This window comes from Vicia villosa, linkage group LG3, assembly GCF_029867415.1.
Source record: "Vicia villosa cultivar HV-30 ecotype Madison, WI linkage group LG3, Vvil1.0, whole genome shotgun sequence".
NCBI lineage: Eukaryota > Viridiplantae > Streptophyta > Magnoliopsida > Fabales > Fabaceae > Vicia > Vicia villosa.
Genome location: NC_081182.1, coordinates 84,472,479 through 84,494,546, shown reverse-complemented (window position 1 = coordinate 84,494,546; position 22,068 = coordinate 84,472,479). Strand labels below are relative to the sequence as shown.

Sequence of the window (22,068 nt, the reverse complement as noted above, 5' to 3'; positions counted from 1 at the left end):
AAAGAGTAATTGCTTTTAGAAATGTTTCCTAATTACGCCTTTGACCATGGACCAAGACCAACACCAGTGTTAATTTCTAAGAATTCAAGTGGCTATATAATGGTATCATCTCTGCTCTTCAGTCTTAGCATATCACGAATAATTTTCGTTTAGTATGAGGTTTTGTCTCTAAATAGAGTGTGTCTGGGTTTGGTATTGTCATGGGTTGTTATGCCAAATTTTGACCGGAAGAAGAGAAAAGAGGACTGGGGATATTGTGTGTTTCTGTCATGAATTCTTGAGCGAGACCACCAAAAAGTGTTCGTTCCTTGTATGGTCTTTCCTTCTAAAAGGTTTTGTGATTTGTGATCTGAGTTATGAACACAATTGTGATTTGTGTTCTGAGTTACAGGAAGTAAGGGATTCCTCCCCTATCTTCTTCCTCATGTACACCACAATGTGTACTTCACAAAGGAAGTTGATGGTGATGTTCATCTGGGTGTTATGACATTGATCATCTCTTTGTCATATTATGGCTAAAAAGGGGGGGAGTTATCCAAACTTCTTCTGAAGTCCACTACTATCAAAAGAAACAAAGGATTTTATAGAAATAGTATGGACTGAAGATGTTATGATGTGGTTACTGTGAAGACCTGAAGAACAGAAAATATTGAAACCCAATTCTGAGAATGTAAACGAGCTGTTCTTCTTAATCTATTCTTCTTTGTTGTCTTAAAAGTTGAAGTTATGTTTTTTTGCATTGTAACGTATGTATAGTTTTAGTCAAAATAAGCCAAAGGGGGAGATTGTTGATGTTTTTATTGGCTGATTGGCATCTATGTTTGGCTAAAATATAATAGCAGCAAAATGTAATACAATGTATAAGTCTTGCAAATATAAAAGAAAAAAACAGGTACAAGCAAGATGTTATATGGAATGTCATGACGCGTGCAGAACTGGAATGAAGATTCAGTCTGATACTCAATAGATACAAAATATTCTATGGAATATTATGTAATCCTATGTGGCGCAGAATTAAAGGTCAATAGAATCAAGTTAGAATATTGAAGAATCAAATCAGAATATTGAAGATTCAGCAGTTTCTAATTTAGGAGATAAATTAGGAAACTTGTGATCGAAGACCTTTCTTTTAGTAGAAAATATTTGCAGATTTGTAACAGCTAGTAGAGTTGCGATTTGTAGGACCAAGTCCAATTGGGAATAGGTTATAAATAGAAATATTTATAACCTAGTTTGTATATAGAAAACCGAGTTTAGAAAAGATGTAGTCATTAGGGTTTCTATAGGTAGACCACCCAGGTTGTGGGATGGCTGCCATGTCCTTCTCGAAACCTGTAGGCAAGAGAAGTTATTGTTCTCACTCGAAACTTGTAGGTAAGAGTTGAGTGTTATGTTCTTGATTGAAGTTGTGAAGCAAGATCAAGTTAGTGTTTATTGTTAATTGTTTAAATAGTTGTTGCAGGGTTGTAACAGTTAGGTATCACTAGGGAGTGAGTAGAGGTTCTCTTGTCTTAGATGGAGTTCTAAGATAAAGGTTGCATTGGGTAGTGACTAGGTAAACCAGAGGTTGTTTACATAAAATAGTACTACTGATAGTGAAATCTTCTTCCTGGCTTGGTAGTCCCCAGAGTAGGTAGTTAAACCAAACTGGGTTAACAATTCACTGTGTTATTTATCTTCTGCATTGTATTGTCTGTTCAGTCTTAGATGTTGCAACATCGTGTATAACATCAGGTTTAGGTTTGACAGCTTTTCCACTTACAGAACCAATGAAGTTTACAATCTGGTTATGTTGACTGAACAAACATGATCCCAGTTCTCTCGGAGTAATAAAATATTGGGGATCGTTCTGTTCTGCCTTTGCTGAGCTGATAACAGATTAGATGTCGTGACATCATGAGTGACATCCTGAGTCTGTCATACCAGAATTTCAATATGGAAGAAAGGTTCATGTGTCAAGGACATTGTCTCTGTCATCTGGAAGATCAAAGTAACCAATTATGTGATCTTAATCAATCAAAATAGGTTCTGATGGAGTTGGAACAAATAGGATTTGTATGGGTATACATTGACAACAGTCTATACTGCTATTAAGGGGGAGAATGATTGATTTTCAAGGTATTCCTAGCAGTTGGTGAAGAAGAATTCATGATCTGGAGTTGGATATTCTTGAAGAGATGTCAGAGATAATGTCTTGACATTAGTGTAATTGAGAATTTATTTTTCTCAATGTGTTTGACTGGTGTGTCTCTCAAACAAGATGGAGGTTGTTTACTCAAACTTGATATCACTTATCAAGTCTATGAGAACATGTAACTCTTTTTCTGTTTTAGTGAAAGAGACAATCAAAGGGGTTGTGTGATATGGAGATGTATCTACCTAGTGGTTGATTGGTATTTTGCTGAAGGATCATCCAAACCACCTAGGATGCACATTTCATACGTTTGTTTGGAGCAAAGAGGAGTTGGTAATCCTATTAGGAACCAAAGGATCATGGTTCTTAAGTAAGGAAGTATAATTACCGTCTCCTTGTCATGGGAAGGTTATCCTTAAGCTTGGGTTTCAGTTATGTGATTTCCTCATATGTTGAAACATTTATTTTTGTAAGGATTGAAGGGCATCCTTTTGTATTGAAGGATTGGGAGAGCAGACTTATTCTGAACTCTCTGTTTGTGGCCTATGATGATCATTCAATGCCATGGTTGTTGTAGTTTACTCTAGATACCTGTTATAGGGAATCTCTTATTTAGGTTCTGAAGGATGGCATCTAACACCTCAAACTCAGACAGGAGGACCAAACATTGTACTCGTGAGAAGAAGATTCTTGAGGTGTGCATGATGCTGCATGTATTTATGATCTGGTCTTGAAGGTTGATCAGTTGTTGGTGTAATGGGCCTCTTGTGTTTCCTTCAAGAGATGTGTCTGGTTTACTATGGGTGTTATCTCCAAAGCTATTATAAATGGTTAAGACCATATTTTTTTGGCTGATGTTTAAACTGATATTGGAACATCATTTCATTTGGTTGCTCCTTCAACCAAGGAAGGTTTTTTTGCTCATGGTGGAGTGTAAGGTCAAGCCTTTGACTTAATCTGGCATGGTATGGCCAATCACTAGAGTGATTTGTGGTATGACTATTTGGCATGATGAAGAATCCTTGTGTACTAGTGGCATACAGAAGGAGGAAGTCAGAAAAATTGTGCTAACAGTTGTGGTAGGGAAGTATCATTTGCTGTTTGGTATGAGGAAATTTTCCTCTAATGACAAATACCTTGTCAAGAGCTGGGTATTAGTCTGATATGTTGAAGATATACACGTGATTGATGGTAAATACTTTGTCGGGAGTTTGGTACTTATGTGATGTGTGGATGCAAATCTGCTTTCTAAACTCTTTGCGTCAGAAAGTGTGTGAGAGTTTATTTCTCTCCATGGTGTTCAGGTGTATATGATAACCTTAATAAGCTGCAAAAGGTATGTTTTATGAGCTTCTTGAAAGACTTATCTGCATAATATGTTCTTTGGATGATGAATCAAGAACCAAATGATTAGGTTTAATGATAAGAAGCTGATGTCCTAAATGATGTTGGAACATCATTTGTGTTGATTGTCATGAAAAGATGCTTGGGGCTGGATGTATTGTTAGAAGAGGCATTTTCTTACTATATGGATTAGAATGTGCATATTTTGTTCTTGTCTACAGTAGTGTGCTTGGAAAATGCATGACTACTGTGTTGAAGACTCTACTAGTACCAGTAATTGCTAGTGGATGTAAGGGCTGAAGAAGCTTTTTCTCTTCTGCTGCAAGTAAGTCTACGAGAAAGTTTGCTAGTCTGGATCTTAGTAAAGCTTTTAAGCAAACTAAAAATCTTTAGAGTCTGTAAGTGAAGACATACCAAGAGTGCATGACATCTTAACCATCCAAAGAGTCATGCCATCGGGTATCAGTAGTTGTTTGCCTTTGTCATGTTATGGCTATAAAGGGATATTCTTATATGATATGTGTGTGTGCGCTAACCACTGATTGCTTCTATTTAAAGGGAGTACCTGCTCTGTGTTGATCTGGTTTTATTCTTGCTGTTGATATCTCTGATGAAGAGTTTTTGCTGTTGTACCCATGGTGTGCGTGTGTTTGATTTATTTTCAAACCATTGATTATGGTGGAAAAATGTTTTAGTTTGTTTTAGCCAAAATTTTCCAAAGGGGGAGATTATTATTTCTCTGAAATTATGATTGGCATGAATTTTGGTAAAACTAACATGGAAGCAACATGTCGAAAAAGATGTCATCAACTTGCAGACTCAATATGTCGAATGAGATGGTCTAATAAGAAGTATATGACATATGGTCTGTCATAGTTTATAGTTTGGATGAAGTTTTCCATTTACATATTATTGAATATTCTATGAATATTAATAGATCCTATGTGGCGTCCAAAATTGATTTCAAACACATATGGAGAAACATGTCGAGAAAGATGTGAAGCCAACAGATGTAGAATGTTTTGGGAATATTATGCAGTCCTATGTGGCGCAGATTGATAGGTTTGGAAAAATCAAGTCAGAATCAAGAAGACTGTTCACTTTCTAATTATGGAAATAATTTAGGAAGATTTGATTAAAGATCTATTTTTAAGCAAAATTTTATGCAGATTTGTAGCAGCTCATATGTTGTGATTTTGATGCCCAAATCCAGTTGGGAAAAGGTTATAAATAGAAGCATTATAACCTAGAAAAGACACGGGTCCAAGATGTAGAAATACTAAGGCTTTGTCAGTTGTATCACTCTCTAGGAGAGTTAGTTTGTGTGATCCACTCGGGTTGTGAGTTGGAATGTGTTATAGAGTTGTAAGTCTCTATTATTGTTCTCCTCCAAGTTGTGAATCAAGAGTGAGTATTGTTCTTGATCAAATAGCTTTTAAGAAAGATCAAGTATTTGTTGATTAAGAGAGTCTTAATCGTGTATTGTTTGTGATTGACAATTATGGTCAAGAGTTGTCAATATCAGTAACGTGTGTTGTTAGAGTGATACATCACTGCGGTGATTAGAAGTGAAAGGGGTTTCTCTTATCTAGGAAGTTCTTAGGTAGAAGTTGAACTGGGTAGGGATTACGTGAGAAGTTGTAAATCGGAGGTTGTTTATCTTCGAATTAATACTGTTAATAGTGGATTTCCTTTCTGGCTTGGTAGCCCACAGAGTAGATGTTGTTTTACATCAAACTGGGTTAACAATTATGTGTGTTCATTAATTTTCAACATTGTTGTTAATTCATGAATGTCTGTCTGTTGAATGATGTGTCAGATCAGATGTCCAAAGAAATCATAAGACATCTTGAATCTGAAGGCCATAATTTCAGGATAAACAAAGCCATGTGGTTGACACGTGTTTACAAATTCAGATATGGTACCGTGTAATAAGGCATTGCTAACATCCATTAGGATTAAATTCCAACCTTTTAAGAGTGCAATACTCAATACCATTTTGATTGCTTTTCCACAAGTGATCATGGAGTGATTTTTCATTACTGAAGTTAATGCTTGGGAAGGAGAACTTGTTGCGAGTGATTGAGATGATGATGAGACATGTATAGGTGGTGATTGAAGTACAACTTCTAAAGCTATGAGGGATTCATTGGAAGTTGCCCATGAGGGCACTAATGAAGTCAAGCAAGCTAGAATCAATACTTTGAATCAAGAGTTTGACTCTTTCATATGAAGCATGGTGAAACCATTGCTGATATGCAAAAGAGGCTTACTCATCTTGTAAATCGTTTGAATGCACTTTGTAAGTCTATTTCCAATGAAATTGCTACTAACAAAATGTTGAGGCGTCCTAATAGGGAATGACAAGTAAAGGTTACCGCAATCAAGGAAGCTAATTATCTATTGACATTGGATTTCAAATTCGGCTGATTTTTGGTCTGACATATTTTTGTCCGATTTTTTTTATTTTTCATAAAAATTTAGTTTTTTGAGAAATTTTGGTTTCCTGAATTTTTTTGAAAAATATAGGATTTTTACAACTTTTGTGGAAACTGACCGAGAAAAAGATCTTACAGACAAAAAATTACGGACACAACACAATTCCCAATTATCCCAAAATTTACAAATTGATAATAACGAGCGTCAATTTCATCATAGAGAATAATTCCCCATTATCTCAATCACATAGATAATCACATGATTCCATAATCATCATAAAAGCCCCAAAAGGGCGTCATACTATTTCACATATCATACATACCAAATGATCCAATACTAGATGCAAGTTCATATATATATATATATATATATATATATATATATATATATATATATATATATATATATATATATATATATATATATATATATATATATATATACATACGCGCACACACACACATACATAAACATAAACACACACACATCAATAATAAACCAATTTACAGTGGTCACATGGGTTTTGCCAAAAACCCTTTGGTCACAAAACATGTAAACATAGAGAAATTACATAACGATAAAAATGGCGCAGATGGGAGGGTAAAGATTCCACACCATCCTCTCTAACCCTAATCACCCATAGGTAGGGTAATTCCCCTCTTACCTCAAATTGAAGCTTTTGCAATTTCTTCATGATCCTCACAGTCGCTTTAAAGCTCTGCGTATTCTAAATCCTCAACTCACGATTGACCGCTTTCCAATTTCTAATTTTTTTCGGTAACCTACCTCACTCCTCACGTTAAAACATATACAACCATAAAGTACCAATTTGGCCCTTACACCCCTCACACTCACACCCCCTCTAACACTGAATTTTAAATAAAAATAACACTTTTATTTTATTAAATAAAAATTTCACTTAAATAATTATTTAATAAAAATCTATATTATATAAAACTATAAATTATTTCTAATAATTCCAATTATATCTAAATAATTAAAAGGCTTAAATGCACTTTTAGTCCTTGTAAGTTAGTGAGTTTTTTATTTTCGTCCCTGTAAGTTTTTTTTTTGTTTGAGTCCCTATATTTCACTTTTGTGTTTGTTTTAGTCCCTAAAATCAAAATCCGCAGGTAAATTCGTAGGAAGATCCGCAGGAAACCTGCATATTTTGACTTTAGGGATTAAACCTCAAGCAAAAAGTAAAATATAGGGACTCAAACAAAAAAAACTTACAGAGACGAAAATCAAAAACTCGCTAACTTACAGGGACCAAAAGTGCATTTAAGCCTAATTAAAAATATATAATTATTTCTAATAATTTAAATAAATCCTATTTTATTTCTCCGCTCTGAAACTCTATATTCCCAATAATTATTAAATTATTAAAATACCACCTAAATCCCACAAAACACCAAAATAACTTAAATAATTAAATAAATCAAGCAACACACATCTATATATTCAAATATTTAAATAAAAATATTAATCTAAAGTCGGGGTGATACAAAACCCATCTGAAAAAATACATTAATATAAAGGCAACATGCACATGTCATATTGGTTGCATAACCTTTTATTACTTCCGATTTGAAGCACTTGCCAGTCTGTGAGGATGAACCTACATCCTTGTAGGCATTCTCCATTATGTGTTATTTTGTATACATGGATGTCGTCCCCAAAAATTATTCATCCATCCAAGAGTATTGAGCAATATTGACAATAAGTTCAAGGTTTAGTTGTCCCCATTGCACCATTCTTACATCAATGTTAATAGGTAAAAAATGGCGACCATGAGTATGACACCTTGGTTTTCCTCTAAACACACCTAATTTCATCATTATTGGGACCTTGATCGAAGGAACTTCTATAACACTTAGCATAAGTCTAGGCTTTTCGCTTATCTCGAGGATTTCTCAGAGTCTCTTTGTTCGACATATGAATTTCAGGAGAAGTAATTCCTCGGACAACCTCCCTAATGTCCAACCTAGAGGAAATATCATTATTAAAAATAATATATTTCATGACAACGATTTCACCTCACCTAATAAAATATCGAGGTATAATTCCTAGATGCGCCATGTTTTTTATTGCTTTCTAAAAAACAATCTATTTTGTCCCTTGTCGTAGATAACCTTGGGGTAAAATAATTTATGATACTTGCGTCAAATCCCAGCAACTACAATTTATGTTTTTATTTTATTAAAAGTGGCGTCTTTCTTCATATTTAATTTTTAATCCAAAATAAGCCACTTTTCACCTCAGTTATGTTTCCTAACTAAGGTGAAATAGTTTACTCTTATAATATGTAACTTAGCTTGTAGTTTTCAATTTCACTTGCCTAAAAAAACACATACAGAACCCTAACATAGAGCCCTAAACAACGAGATCCTAAACACATATCGTCCTCCAGAATGATGATATGTGTTTAGGACTCTCATTTGATACTTGCAAGAATGAAAGATGAAATCATTTCTTTCACATCTTCTTCACATATCTAGTACGTCAAACATCATTACTCATGTTATATTATTTTTTGTTGTTGTCGTTGTTGTTGTTGTTGTTGTTGTTGTTGTTTTTGTTGAGACTCTAAATCCTAGAGGTTTAATCTTGTTGTTTAAACTGAGATTAAATGCAATACATTGTTGTTTTTGTTAAGATAAGTATGTTATATGTTTATTTTGATGTTGATGTAGTTTTGTTGATAAAATATTTTTTCTTAGTTGTTGTTTAATGTTGTGGCTGTTTAGATTGAGACTGAATGATAATATTGTTGTTGTTATTTATTGTTGTTTTTGAGTCGTTGATGTTGTTATTGTGGTTGTTGTTTAGTTGTTCTACTTAGCAATGTTTTGAAAGTTGTATGTTGTTGTTTAGTTATTGTTATTGAGTTTGAGATTAGAATCGAGATTATGTTTTTGTGATTCTTTGTGCAACTCACCTTGTTCCGTCGAACATGTCAAGAGGACATTAGAGTGAAAAAGATACAAATGAGTTTATTATATCTAATATTGATTATTTTTTAACTAACCCCTCTTTGAACATATAACCTATTAAATTGATTTTTAAAATAATAATATGAAAAATTATGTCGTATTTGAAAAACATCTTACACTAATTAATGTTTTCGAGAATTTTAAAACTCACCATTCATCTTACGTGCTTTTATGGTTAAAATCTCTCTCAACGCTTCTAGTTTTCATTCAATAAAGAACTTGAAACATTGAACGGGATTCGAACCATTAAAGAAAGAGATATGAATAATGAGTAACAAGATGCTCGAAAATCATTGATTAGTGTAAGTTGTTATTCAAATATAACATACTTGTTCATATTATTATTTTGTAAACCAAATTGAAAAGTTATATGTTCAATTAGGGTTTAGTAAAATAAGCAATCAACATTAGATATAATAAACTCAATTGTGTTTTACTTGTCGGTTAAATGTCTAAACCGAGGGGAAAAATGCTTTCACCATTTCAAACTTTTAAAAGGTTATCGTCGGGGATCAAAACCATGACCATTACACCTTTCCCATGAGTGTATTTCCAACCAAGAGATAATGTGATATAATTTTTATGATGTCTTCCGTTATCTCACATATGAAACCGAGGTAACACCTTATATCCACAAGGTTACATGTGTTTCCCGTAGTAGTAGTCTCTTTAACTGCAACAATACTTTTAGGTTTCTTACTTCTAATGAAGATATGTATGGGTTTATCACATTTGGGGCGTTAATTACCTCTGCTTCTGTCCAGGAATACGCATCACTAATTTCGATATCACTACCTTAGTCGGTGAAGGAAATATCCAGTTTCCTATATTGGCCATAACTCACAAAGCTAATGCAAATTAGAGAAAAGAAATGGTAAAAACATGCGTCTCCAATGTTATTGCATGTATTGAAGAACAAAGACAATACCAATGTAGGAGACATAATACTAATCCCAAGAAGGTCCAATAACAATCTTGCAGATTATGGAGAGAGAAGAACAAAGCAATGAAGAGTAAAAGACGTGAAGCCTAGAAAGTTAACACTACAATTGCGAGAATCACAAAGAGAGGAAGAAATTCAAAAGCAATCAAAAGCGAAGGAAGTTGAAAAGAAGAAATTAAAATGTCAATTTCTCTATTTATTTGCCCAAAGAGCACCAATACCAATGACAGTGAGTTGAAGGAAAATCAAAAGCCATAACTAACGGTCATGGTGAGGTCAGTAAAGTTACTCAAGTGCTCTAAGTGCATCATCTCCCTACACTAGGCACGTGAGACACATGGTGACTTTACTCAAAACAAAGTTGAAGAAACGAAAAACACAATAAAGGGGGTTGGATTGGGTTTTTAAAACTAATTAAAAATATGACACGTTTGGTTATCCTAGTTCGTTTGAACTCAAACTACTCCAGTCCACCATGCTAAGGTGGTTTTGCCTCTCTCTTACGAGGTCTTAATCCATTAAATCAAAATAATGATTACACAATCACGAATACAACTGTCTACATCTTCTCAAGATCAAACCACAACCCGGTTTGCTCAAGGAAATACTTATACAATTACAACTTTTGTGTTTAAGAGATTGCTTCTAATAAGCTATATCACAACTGTGATGTTTACACAAAAATTAAGCAGAGTAAAATTATGAATACACTTAAAAAGATAAGAATTGTGAGCTCTTAAATTCGTGCGTGCGTTAATTGTTCTTTTCTTTACCGATGTCCTCTTTATATAGTGTGAACTTTTGATCCGTTGAGAGACAACCTTTCTTGTTTTGGAATGTTTGATGAATTGTTGATTAATGCTGTTTCCAAAAATAAAGATTATGTCCGCTGTAATTAATTTTCAACCGTTACAGAATGATTCATCATTTAATGATTGAACATTAGATCTTCTGATTATCAGAGTAATCGTTGCAGCTTGTTGGTGCCTGAAGCGTTTGAGTCATCAGAGTTTACGACTTTTCTTTGTTTGACTTCAGAACATCTTGTTCTTGTAAACTTTCTTCAATCACTTAGAACTTCTTGTTCATGTAGACTTCTCATAAATGTCTAGATCTTCTTATTCTTGTAAACCTCTCTCAATGCAGTCTTCTGCTTCTGAGAAATCACTGTCTAAAACATCTTCTTCTTATAAGCTTCTCTCAATGCAGCCTTCTGCTTCTGAGAAATCACTTTTACCTACTTCATAACTTCTCCAATTTAAAACGTAGGATTAGAGTTCATATTTGTTCTTATCTAGAAATATGTGTTTGTCATCATCAAAACTCTTTCGAAGATGTAGAACCAAACTATGTTCTAACAAAAGTTTCAACGAAAAAGTAAGCATTCAATATGCATATTCCCTATGCCCTTTGCTCCCACTTAGCATCACAACAAAGCTTCCTCTTCTTCCCAGAGTCATCCTCTCCATGGGTCCATCTCCTTAATGTAATTCATGCTTGGATTGGCCTCATAAATTCCAGCATCAACATTCCTCACTACATTCCTGATAACAAGGTCATGGGGACAATTGTTCTGGGCTAGAAAAGACTCAATAATACTGATTCAACTACGCTGCCCAATCTAGATAAAACATTCAAAGATTGCCGAAAAAGTGCACCTCCACTGCAGCATAGTGCACTGAAGCACGTCACTGCTTCCACCTTGACTGTTGATTTGCACCCAACGTCTCGCGTAATCCAACGAAAACAGTTCTAGGTGTTTTCCCTATATAAGTGTGATTTAGAATCACGCCCAAATATATTCTCATTAAACACTTGCATAGCTCCATCTTTTTTCAAAAATTAACTTGCACATTGAAATGTTAATCTTATAGATACCCTTCCACGACTATAACCCTTAACCTACTATCATTTTCTAGTCTATTACATAATATTAGTAGTTTTCAATAATCATATTTTTTTATTAAAAAACAAAAAAAAAAACGAATTAAATAAAATATCCATATTTGAAGTATCTAACATTATTTCTCAAATGTTTAGTCCCATTGTTTGCGCAACCTGTCGAAAATGACAAGTAGTACCATTGAAAATCCAACATATTTTATTAATTGATGGAAGTAGGATTACTTTTTTTCTTGTGTGGAAGAAAGTGATGAAAGTAATTAAGTTAAAAATCATTAAAAATATTTTTAACACATTATGTCTTTTTCACCTAAAATATTTTTAACACTTGACTGTTAGAATGAGAACACTGCATAAAATATGAATTTTCACCGAATTCAAACTTTTCGTGTTTAATTATCATAACAACTTCAAATCTTTCAGAGTCTTCTCTGGTCTAGTCTTGTTCAATATCAATTCTTTTACACAATTTCAGCTAATATAAATTAAATTATAAAGTATATAACGCCAAGTTTCCAGGAAATTGCCATGAGATCATTGATATTATTGTAAATACTGAATAGCAAGTGCACCTTTGAATAATCATCAATTCTAAAACTTGTGCTCTAACCTTTTTTGAATTTCCTACAATGACTAGTCATGATTCAAAGCATAACCTCCTAAAACATTGAAATTATACTATTCTTGTTCCAATGGGAAAGCAACTTGGACCATATAGAATAAGTTAAGTGTGTTTTTAAGTTTGGAAAATGTTTATTAATAAGAAAATGAGAAAACAAGAAAGATAAAAATAAATTTCAACCACACATTAATACCACAACCTCATAATCTCTATTAAAAACGAAATTAAATTTAAAATTAATTTAAAAGTCACCTCTAAAATAATGACACGTGTACATTCTTGCATTTCTTCTTTAAATTATTTCGTACTAAATAGTATTACTCTTTTAGTTTAATTGAGAAAAAAATTAATTTTAATTAAAAATTATTTAAAAATAAAATAATTTATGTATAAATATATACATGTAAAAGTGAGTTAAAATATATAGTTTTTAATTTTACAAATATTTAAAAAATTGTACACAAATATTTGTAAAAAATAGTTAAAATATATAGTTATTATACAAAATTGTACACAAATATTTAAAAAATAATTTATTTATTTAATTATATTAGAAAAATAATTAGATTACAAATAAATAATTTTAATGGGATAAAGTTAGAAGAAAAATGATGATTCTAAAATTTATTATCTCTATAGATATTTAAAGAAATTCAGCTTTTTGAATAGTGTAAAAAATGAGTTTGTAAATAAAATGTAAATTAAAAAGAAAATATGAATGCACCAAACTTTAATATTTCTTTTTTAATATTATTTTATAAAATAAATAAATTTTCTGTCATTTTTTTTAATAAATAAAAGTAATATTAATGAAAATACAAGGATATCTAACCCACTACAACAAAAGACAATAAAAGAATAACATCACATTGCAAAGTGCACACAGAAATTGACTGTGACATCTTTCCTAGTGACATATCATGCAGCAAGAAAATATTAAAACACCCTATGATAATGGCCCTGGATTGATGGTTAATTATTGGCTAATAAGAAAATTATTTAGAATTTTCAATATCTGGAAGATTGGGATGTTTTTTTATCTATGGAAAAAAGTAATTCTTGTTCTGTTTTTTTCTTCTTCATACATCCGTACTCTATTTTTCCACACTCATTTCAGTCATTTTACCCAAACATATTTTATTGGTGGCTTTCCGGCTCTTATACTTTTCAAATTTTCAGCATTTTGTCAAAGAAATACTTATTGAAATTAACTTTTCTAAATTTTATATTTTTGAGAAGTAAATAAGTTTTTTTTTTCAAAATGTGTAATTGAAGTTGTATTGTTACAATAGTTGTTCAAAAATGACAAAAGAAGTGGATTCGAAAAATGGCAATACTTCATGAAGTGTTGCAGAATGAAATCATGCAACTCTTGAAATGTGTTGTTTTAGACCAATTATTGTGACTTTTGGTAAAAGAAATTGTTTCACTAAGGGTCGCTACCTTGTGAAACAATACAAATGTGGCCTATAAATAATTCATTTCAAATTCAGAAAATCACAACACAAAATCCGAAAATTCTCTTTAATCAATTTCAAACACTCTTCACTACATTCGAGTTTTCATCAGTCTTGTGCAAACTCAAGAAGGCTGAATTATCCTGGGTATCCCTGCGTAGAAACTCTAAGACAATTTGAGAGTGCTTGAAATACTATAAGGAAAGTGATTTCGTTCACGATTCTAGCCTCGGTCCATTAAATTTAAATTAATTTTCTAACAATCTTATAGTATATCAAATAATGGATATGAAGGTTTCAGTTTCAAGCATCAAAGAGAAGAACTCAAGAAAAAACACAAAATAAGTCGGCATTATCAATCCAGGTACCCTTAATACTCTTATGAAATCATGCACTGTGTAAAGCCTTGTTATTGTCGATTGCTACACAAATATAAATTTTAGGAACAGTTTGAATGCAGTGAATATACATCTATTTGTTTAGAAATTTTTATAATGAAAAAAAAAGAAGAAGAAAAAAAGGCATGATAAACTGGTCTTAATGGAAAATGACTCACGAATGTTAAGTTTCATGAATTGGAATTGTTCTATTTATATTTCTCATTTTATTTCCTTCACTCGCACAAAGAAAATAAATAAATATAAGAGATCGAAATACTAAAATATAATTCACGAATGTTAAGTTTCATTAATTGGATATTGTTCTATTAATATTTCTCATTTTATTTCCTTCACACGCACAAAGAAAATAAATAAATATAAGAGATCGAAATACTAAAATATAATGCAAAAGGTTGTTGAGGCAGTACCATATCTTTTGGGCACTAGTGGTTGCAAAAAAGTACTATTGCCACCGGAAATGAAAAAACACGGCGGTTAAATTAAAGTAACCAACTTTAATTTGTTTATATTATTAGATATTTAGCAGGTAAAATAACAGGTTTAAAAATATAATTATTTATTATGATGATTACTATCCGCTTTTATAATCGGACATGTTACTCTAATTTTATTTTGGAATTGTTATAATCAAGTTTGTTGATCCGTAAACTGATCAAATTTATTAAAGTTCATGATTTCAAACTATGCAATTGTATTTTGATTTGGATTTGATGTGAAAACCATGTTTGTGTTCAAAGACTCTTATTATTATAAGGCATATAAAGATCATCTGAAAATGGATTATGACTTATATAGACTTATGCATTTGGAGTCTAATATAATTATTAAATTTGGAGATGTGAAATTTTGAGAACCTTATCGTGGAAGATAAGGAATTCGAGTTTTCGACAAATGAAGAACCTCGTGAGAAAGGGTTCTCCACAAATTGTGAAACACAAACCAAAAGTTCGACACATATTATTGAAGAACAACCCGAACTTAGAAACAAAAGAGTCCGAAAGACTAAGGATCAAAGTTCTTTACGGATTGTTGAAACATATCCAGAACTAAGGATAAGCTAGAGAGTATGAAGTGCTAAGGATCTAGGACCGAACAAAGGTTTTAGACCAAAGGAATGTGTTGATTGTTTCAACACATAAGCACTAGTAGCAAGCACAACGAAAATTGGAGTTTCGTTTGCATTAGTTTCTTTGCATGACCTTATAGTTCATCAAATGGACGTCAATACGATACTCCTAAATGGAGATCTAGATGAGGAGATTTACATGGAGAAACCAGAAGGTTATGTGCTTCTTAGTAATGAACAAAAGGTATGAAAGCTTGTCAAATCCTTGTATGAATTAAAACAAGCACTAAAACAATGACTTCAAAAAGTTTGACTTTGTCATTACAAGATTAAAAAAAAAGGGAGACACACAACTTAGGGGGAGACTTTTGAATCTTATCAAAACATGAAATAAAAGAGTTTGTCATCGTCAAAAAGGGGGAGATTATGAAGAATACATCTTATATCTAGTTTTGATGAAGGCAAAGATTATCAAAGAAGAAAAGGATCAAAAGTGGCATGCACATCAATGATGAAGTTGATCAAGAAGAGATAAGAGAATCTAACTAAGGTACTCATTGCAATTTATACTATACTACTTTAAATTGCTCATAATTTTATCTCTCACTTCATCTAAAAACCTTCTTGCATCATCATGCATTTATCTAAAAATCGTCTTCATTACATCTTGTGACAAGTGTTTGTACACAAAGTTGTGTGAGAATATTGTGATATTCCTTTGTCTCTATGTTGATTACATATTGATCATTAGCAACGAGATGAATTGAATCTTAGAAACAAAGAGGTTTCTAGCTTCCACATTCAAGATGAAAAATCTTGAAATAGTGGACGCTCTTTTCGATCAAAGTAAAGCGAAAGAGTGGAGGTTTAAAACATACTCAAATACATTATATTGAGAAAAATTCCACAATCAGGATGAAAGATCTTGGACTAGTTGACACTCTTTTAGGGGGATCAGAGTAATGTGAAAATAGTGAGGGTTGTGAACTTAGACAAACACACTTTGTTGAGAAAGTTCTTGATAAGTTCAAACTGTCACGTTTCGAGAAAGTGAATATTCAACTTGATCTTAGTGTCAAAATGATCATGGAAGAGTTGTGGTCACATTAGAATACACAAGTGAAATTGGTTTTCTAGTGCAATGTACTATATCCGACATAACATTTGCAATTAGTAAATGAGTAGATTTACTAGCAATCCAAATGGTGAGCATTGGATTTTCGATCACAAGGATTTTTATTATCTTTTTAAAATCAAATCTTGACCTCCATTATGGTAGGTTTCCTGCCATATTAGAAGGATATACCAATATGAGTTGGATATCGAGTGTTAGTTCCATTGGCTATAGACAATATTTCAAAGGTGTTAACACAAAGTGAAAGTTAAGCCAGTTTAGCAAGAGAATTCAGATAAGTGTAAAATGAAAAGTCTGGGCACTGAGGCCTTAGACATTCTTTTGTGAGAAAATTGATTAAAGATGTAATTATTTCATTCACATATATACGATCGATCTATAATTTGAATGATTCATTTACTAAACTACTGACCAGAGATTTAGTAAAGACAACCTCGAGAGGTGTGAGGTTGAAACTCCTTGAATAAGTGTTCCGACAATGATAGTAACCCAATATGAAGTTAATACATCTTAATCTAAGATTCAATGGGTAACAACATGTCATTGATTTGGAAGTTAGTGCAACATTTTATGACAATGTTGACTATTACATAATTGAGGGTTGAGTTTTTTTAAAATTCTTAATGAAGTTCTATATCGAGGAGGATATGTGTCTCAAGAAATAGATAAAATCTGAACTTCACCTATATGAATTTGTAGATGGTGTCGTCTTAAATGGTTCAAAACATGGCTGCCTAATGTTCCGATTAGGCTTTGCGTTGTCTTTACTAAGGTTAAGTTCAAATCGAAAGATACCTAACTGTATTAACACTCTTTTACTTTCTATTTTTGGAATTGATCTTGTCATTATTAGAACAAGTGGGGGATTATTTTAATTATTACAATAGTTGTTCCAAAATGACAAGAGAAGTGGATTCGAAAAATGGCAACACTTCATGAAGGGTTGCAGAATGAAACCATGCAACTCTTGAAGTGTGTTGTTTTAGGCCAATCATTGTGACTTTTGGTAAAAGAGATTATTTCAACAAGGGTCGCTACCTTGTGAAACAATACAAATGTGGCCTATAAATAATTCATTTTGAATTCAGAAAATCACAACACAAAATCTGAAAATTCTCTTTAATCAATTCCAAACACTCTTCGCTACATTCGAGTTTTCATCAGGCTTGTGCAAACTCGTGAAGGATGAATTATCCTGAGTATTCCCGCGTAGAAACTCTAAGACAATTTGAGAGTTCTTGAAATACTATAAGAAAAGTGATTCCCGTTCACGATTCTAGCTTCGGTCCATTCGATTTAAATTAATTTTCTAACAATTGATCTTAACACGTTTGATATTTTGAGGAGAATTAATGTCAACTTCAAAATTTATTTAAACTAGAATTACAAAATTAAATTTTTACATCAATAAATTGAAAAATAAATTATTTTATAGTAAAGAATCCACTTATAATTTTAATCAATTTTATATAATTTAATTATTTAAAATACAAAAAAAGTGTTTTAGTCTAATAGATGAAATTAAAAAAAATCAATACCTAAAACAATCTCTCGCAACAGTATTAAAGACTTGATAGTTCGCAAACATCCAGTTTATCAATACAATAAAAAGTTATCTTTCTGCTAAAGATTGTTTGGATTATTGATTTTAATGTCTTTAATAATTAGATAAAATAAAACGATGTAAGTTTGGTTTGGTATGTTTTGATTGGTTTAAAATTCTTATAAATCAAAGAGTAGCCTTAATATCGTGATCATTCTATGACTGAGTAATGTAAAACTTTCATTTTCGTCATGTTATGAGGATGCATATTTTTTCAAAAATGAAATAGATAAAAATAATCATATCTCTTTTCTACTATCTACCCAATATTATAAAATTGACCAAACTTCCTAATTTAACCTTCTAACAAAATAACTTTACCCTTACAAAAGGTTACTTCAGTAATTAACAAATTGAATATTTTCTACAGCCATGTGTTGTTTGCTCATTCGTCAGCTTATGCAAATTTGTACTTGCTTTCACTTTTCCATCCAACACAACACTACTTTCCCTATCTTTCTTTCATTTTCTCTCTCTCTCTCTCTCTTCCATATTCTCTCGTCCCCCTCTCTTCTCCATTAAACCCTAGCCGCCGTCGACCCTTTTTCCGGCCACCGCCGCTTAAAAGAAAATATTAAGCCCATTTTCGTATTCATCATCTCATGAGTGTCACAATGAACCGGTTGGATTTTGATTTTGAGCGATCTCGCCGTCGACCGCCGCCTCTCCTTCTCCGACAGTCACTACTCATCATCGCCGTTGTCATCACCATCACCGCAATTGTTTAAATTTTTTATGTTTTATTTTTTAAATTCATGGTTTATTGGTTTGCAGAGCACTGAAGCGTGAACTCAAGAACACGAAAAAGGAAGTCGAGATCTACAAAAAGGAAGAGGAGAAAGCCATAAAGGTATCTCTCATATTGGTTTCAATTTCTGAAAAATTATCTTTTTATATGAAATATTAATGTTATTGGCATCTGCTTCCAAGTTTTCTTCTGATTTAGAAAAATAACATTTTTACCTTCAACTGGCATCTGCTGCCGAAGTATTTGTACACGCTGTTTAATACTGATAAGGCTGGTAAGGTGAGGCAATCTCTTCCTCCCAGTTTGATTGTTCAAGATCTGTAGATTGAGTTCAGTTTATCGATTCTGTTTTACATTTTTTGAAATTTGAAACCCTAGGTTTTATGACTTGGTTTTGTGGTATTATGATTTATACTTTTATATGATTGTTTTTTGAGTTGCTATGTAAAGTTCAGTGTTTGCATTTCTCAGTTAGACACGCACAAGTACAGTTCTGGCCATAACAAGACCTCATCTCCACTCTTCCCTATTTGTGGTATGTCTTTTTTATAATTATGCTGTATATTTTAATGTAAAATCCATATTTTGTATAGTGTGCTAAATTAAACATGTGTATGTTTTCTTTTTGGTTACAGGAGTGTAATCAAGGAAAACAAATTTTCCTTACTAGAAACATTCAGTCATTTATTTACATCTCTTATACATTGATTATAGTTGAAAATCTGAGATATGAGATTGTTCTCAGGTATCGATGAAGTGCTATCCAATACAAGAGTATTCGGCCAATAGCGGCGCTATCCATCTTTAGCAGAATGGAGCAGGGACTGGGGGCTGGCCGCTATGGTAAGAGCCTTAGCGGTGCAAAACACTATTGTGGCCGTTATATATAAATAGCGGGATAGCGGTGTAGAGTAGTTTGACCCGGAGCTTTTTCTAGCCTACTATCCTTTTCCCCTCTAAAGTGAATGTCTAAACCAAAATTAAGTCTTATCAATTTGGCCAATTGTTTTTCAATTGTTTTATGAGTTACAGTTTAATTCAATTCACATCTCAATTCATTTGAAATAGCTTGAAGTAAATTCGTGAATAACTTGACTTAGCTGAAATTGTTTTGTTATGGGTTAGAATTGAGTATGGTTGTTTTAGATGAATGGTTGAAGTGAATCTGGTATGAAGATGGCCTTTGTCTTGAATTTGAATTAACTTACAATATGATTCTATCATGAACCATATTGCACCATGTATTGGATGGTTGGAATGAAATATTACTTTTGCTGCATAACTTTACTTGTGTTTGTTCTGTATAGGTTTTGATGGCTTGCTTTCCTTACCTGTATTGCTTTTGTACTGATGATTTTATGGATTAAGAAGGTATTGAACACGAATGAAGTGTACCTCAAAGCATGTGGCTATTTGGATCAAAGCATCAATGGAGATGGTTTTGAGGAATTGGACTTTAAGTGTGAAATGAAGATTTTCAAGGAAGACTTGGTCAATGAGTTTTAGGATATGTTTAGGTAGACATAAATGGCCAGATTCAAACCATATTTATGCTTTCTATGTTATATATATATATATATATATATATATATATATATATATATATATATATATATATATATATATATATATATATATATATATATATATATATATATATATATATATATATATATAATTGGGATTATATCTTTTCATGTGTACAACAGGGGAATGCACTGAGTGCATTCTTCCTATTTTTTTTTAGTTTTTAATATGCTTTCTATTCTAAGTTGTTGTATGGCATGAGACCTGTATCAATTGGGGCTACAAGTTTTATATTAATGAAAATAGAATGATGAGCATCATTTTAATGGGCTACATGCATCTGCCACCATTTAACTTAATCAATGAATGTTACTTCAACTATTTCAAATTATTATAAGAGTATTGCATGGAAATTTTACCTATTGGTTTTAAGCTAACAGTACATCATGAAAGTGCAACAAATATGATCAGATGGATAAAAGCATGTAATAGTTTTGAAAATGAGATAATAATTCTTAATATTCTATAATGTGATTTGGATAGTAACATGTAATAGTTTGCTAGATGTGATTATAAAGAAATGTGTGATGCTAAATGCATGCTTGATATTAAATTATAAGTGATTATAAAGAAATGTGTGATGCTAAATGCATGCTTAATATCACATTATAAGAGTTTTGTATTGAAAATATTTGTCTAATTTTTAGTGTCTTGCTATAACTTCTGAAATCATATAACAATTTTTGTAATACAACTCATGTCAATTTTATCACTAAAATTATTTTATCAACTCCTATAAATTTTATCATTAAAACTTACTATTTTTACGGGTCACTATCCCACAACACATTTTTTATTTTATTTATCTCACGAGTCAAGTGATTAATCTATTTTTTAACTTCAATAAAATAAAAATTATATTTTATCTCATTGAATAATACTATATAGCCATTCACACAACTATCACACTATTACCTTTATTTAAAGACAAAATTATTATTTTCAAATACACTTAAATCTATATGATTATTGTTCAATTTACAATTAGGTAAATAATTTCATATTTTTTATTTATATTTTAAATTTTGCATTTACATTTCTTATAATATTATGAAGTTAATATTCTATTGAAATTTATATTTTTTTTCATGTCTAATTAATTTACATAATAATTAATACAATTTCTTATAGTGACATTTAACATTGACTTTCATATCATTCAAAATATACTACATCAAATAGACGAATACCCGTGCGGCAGCACGGGTCTCTTACTAGTTAGAGAATATAATCGTTTATAAGCATGACAACAAAGCAGAGTGGAGACGGATTTTTTCTTCCTCATACCCAATAGTTTTGCCTTCCTCAAACAATAATAATTTATCTCAAACTCTAACAATCATTAGAAATAATAAATTAAACAATCGTGAAAGCTTTCTAACATCCATTTCAAAATACAAAGCAAAATATCAATGTACTAACAAAACAATTAATATTATAAATTATCTAAATGAAATATTTCAATTTATTAATGAGACAGATTCAGGGACAAGTTTGTAATGGATATTAGTATCCCCATTATCCGTCTCATTTCCATTTTTTAAAATTGGGAAAAATTCAAACACAGTTAAATCACATTTTCCCCGTCAAACTTATCTTTGGTTTGGGCGGATACTCGCTGATACAGGTTTTATTGCCAAGTCTTATTTTTTAGCAACATGCACCTTAAGGTGCATTTAACTATTTTGTAG

At 31.8% G+C, this 22,068-nt stretch overlaps 1 long non-coding RNA gene across 2 annotated transcripts; it reads left to right on the top strand.

The window, feature by feature from the left end:
* The first annotated feature begins 18,511 nt into the window (after positions 1-18,511).
* On the top strand, positions 18,512-20,330 carry LOC131656243 (uncharacterized). Of its 2 annotated transcripts, XR_009300033.1 has the most exons (4): positions 18,512-19,069; positions 19,262-19,325; positions 19,536-19,633; positions 20,098-20,330. It is a non-coding gene; the product is annotated as an uncharacterized LOC131656243 (long non-coding RNA). The 2 variants fall into 2 exon arrangements; XR_009300032.1 differs by having other exon boundaries at positions 18,512-19,325.
* The last annotated feature ends 1,738 nt before the right edge of the window (positions 20,331-22,068 follow it).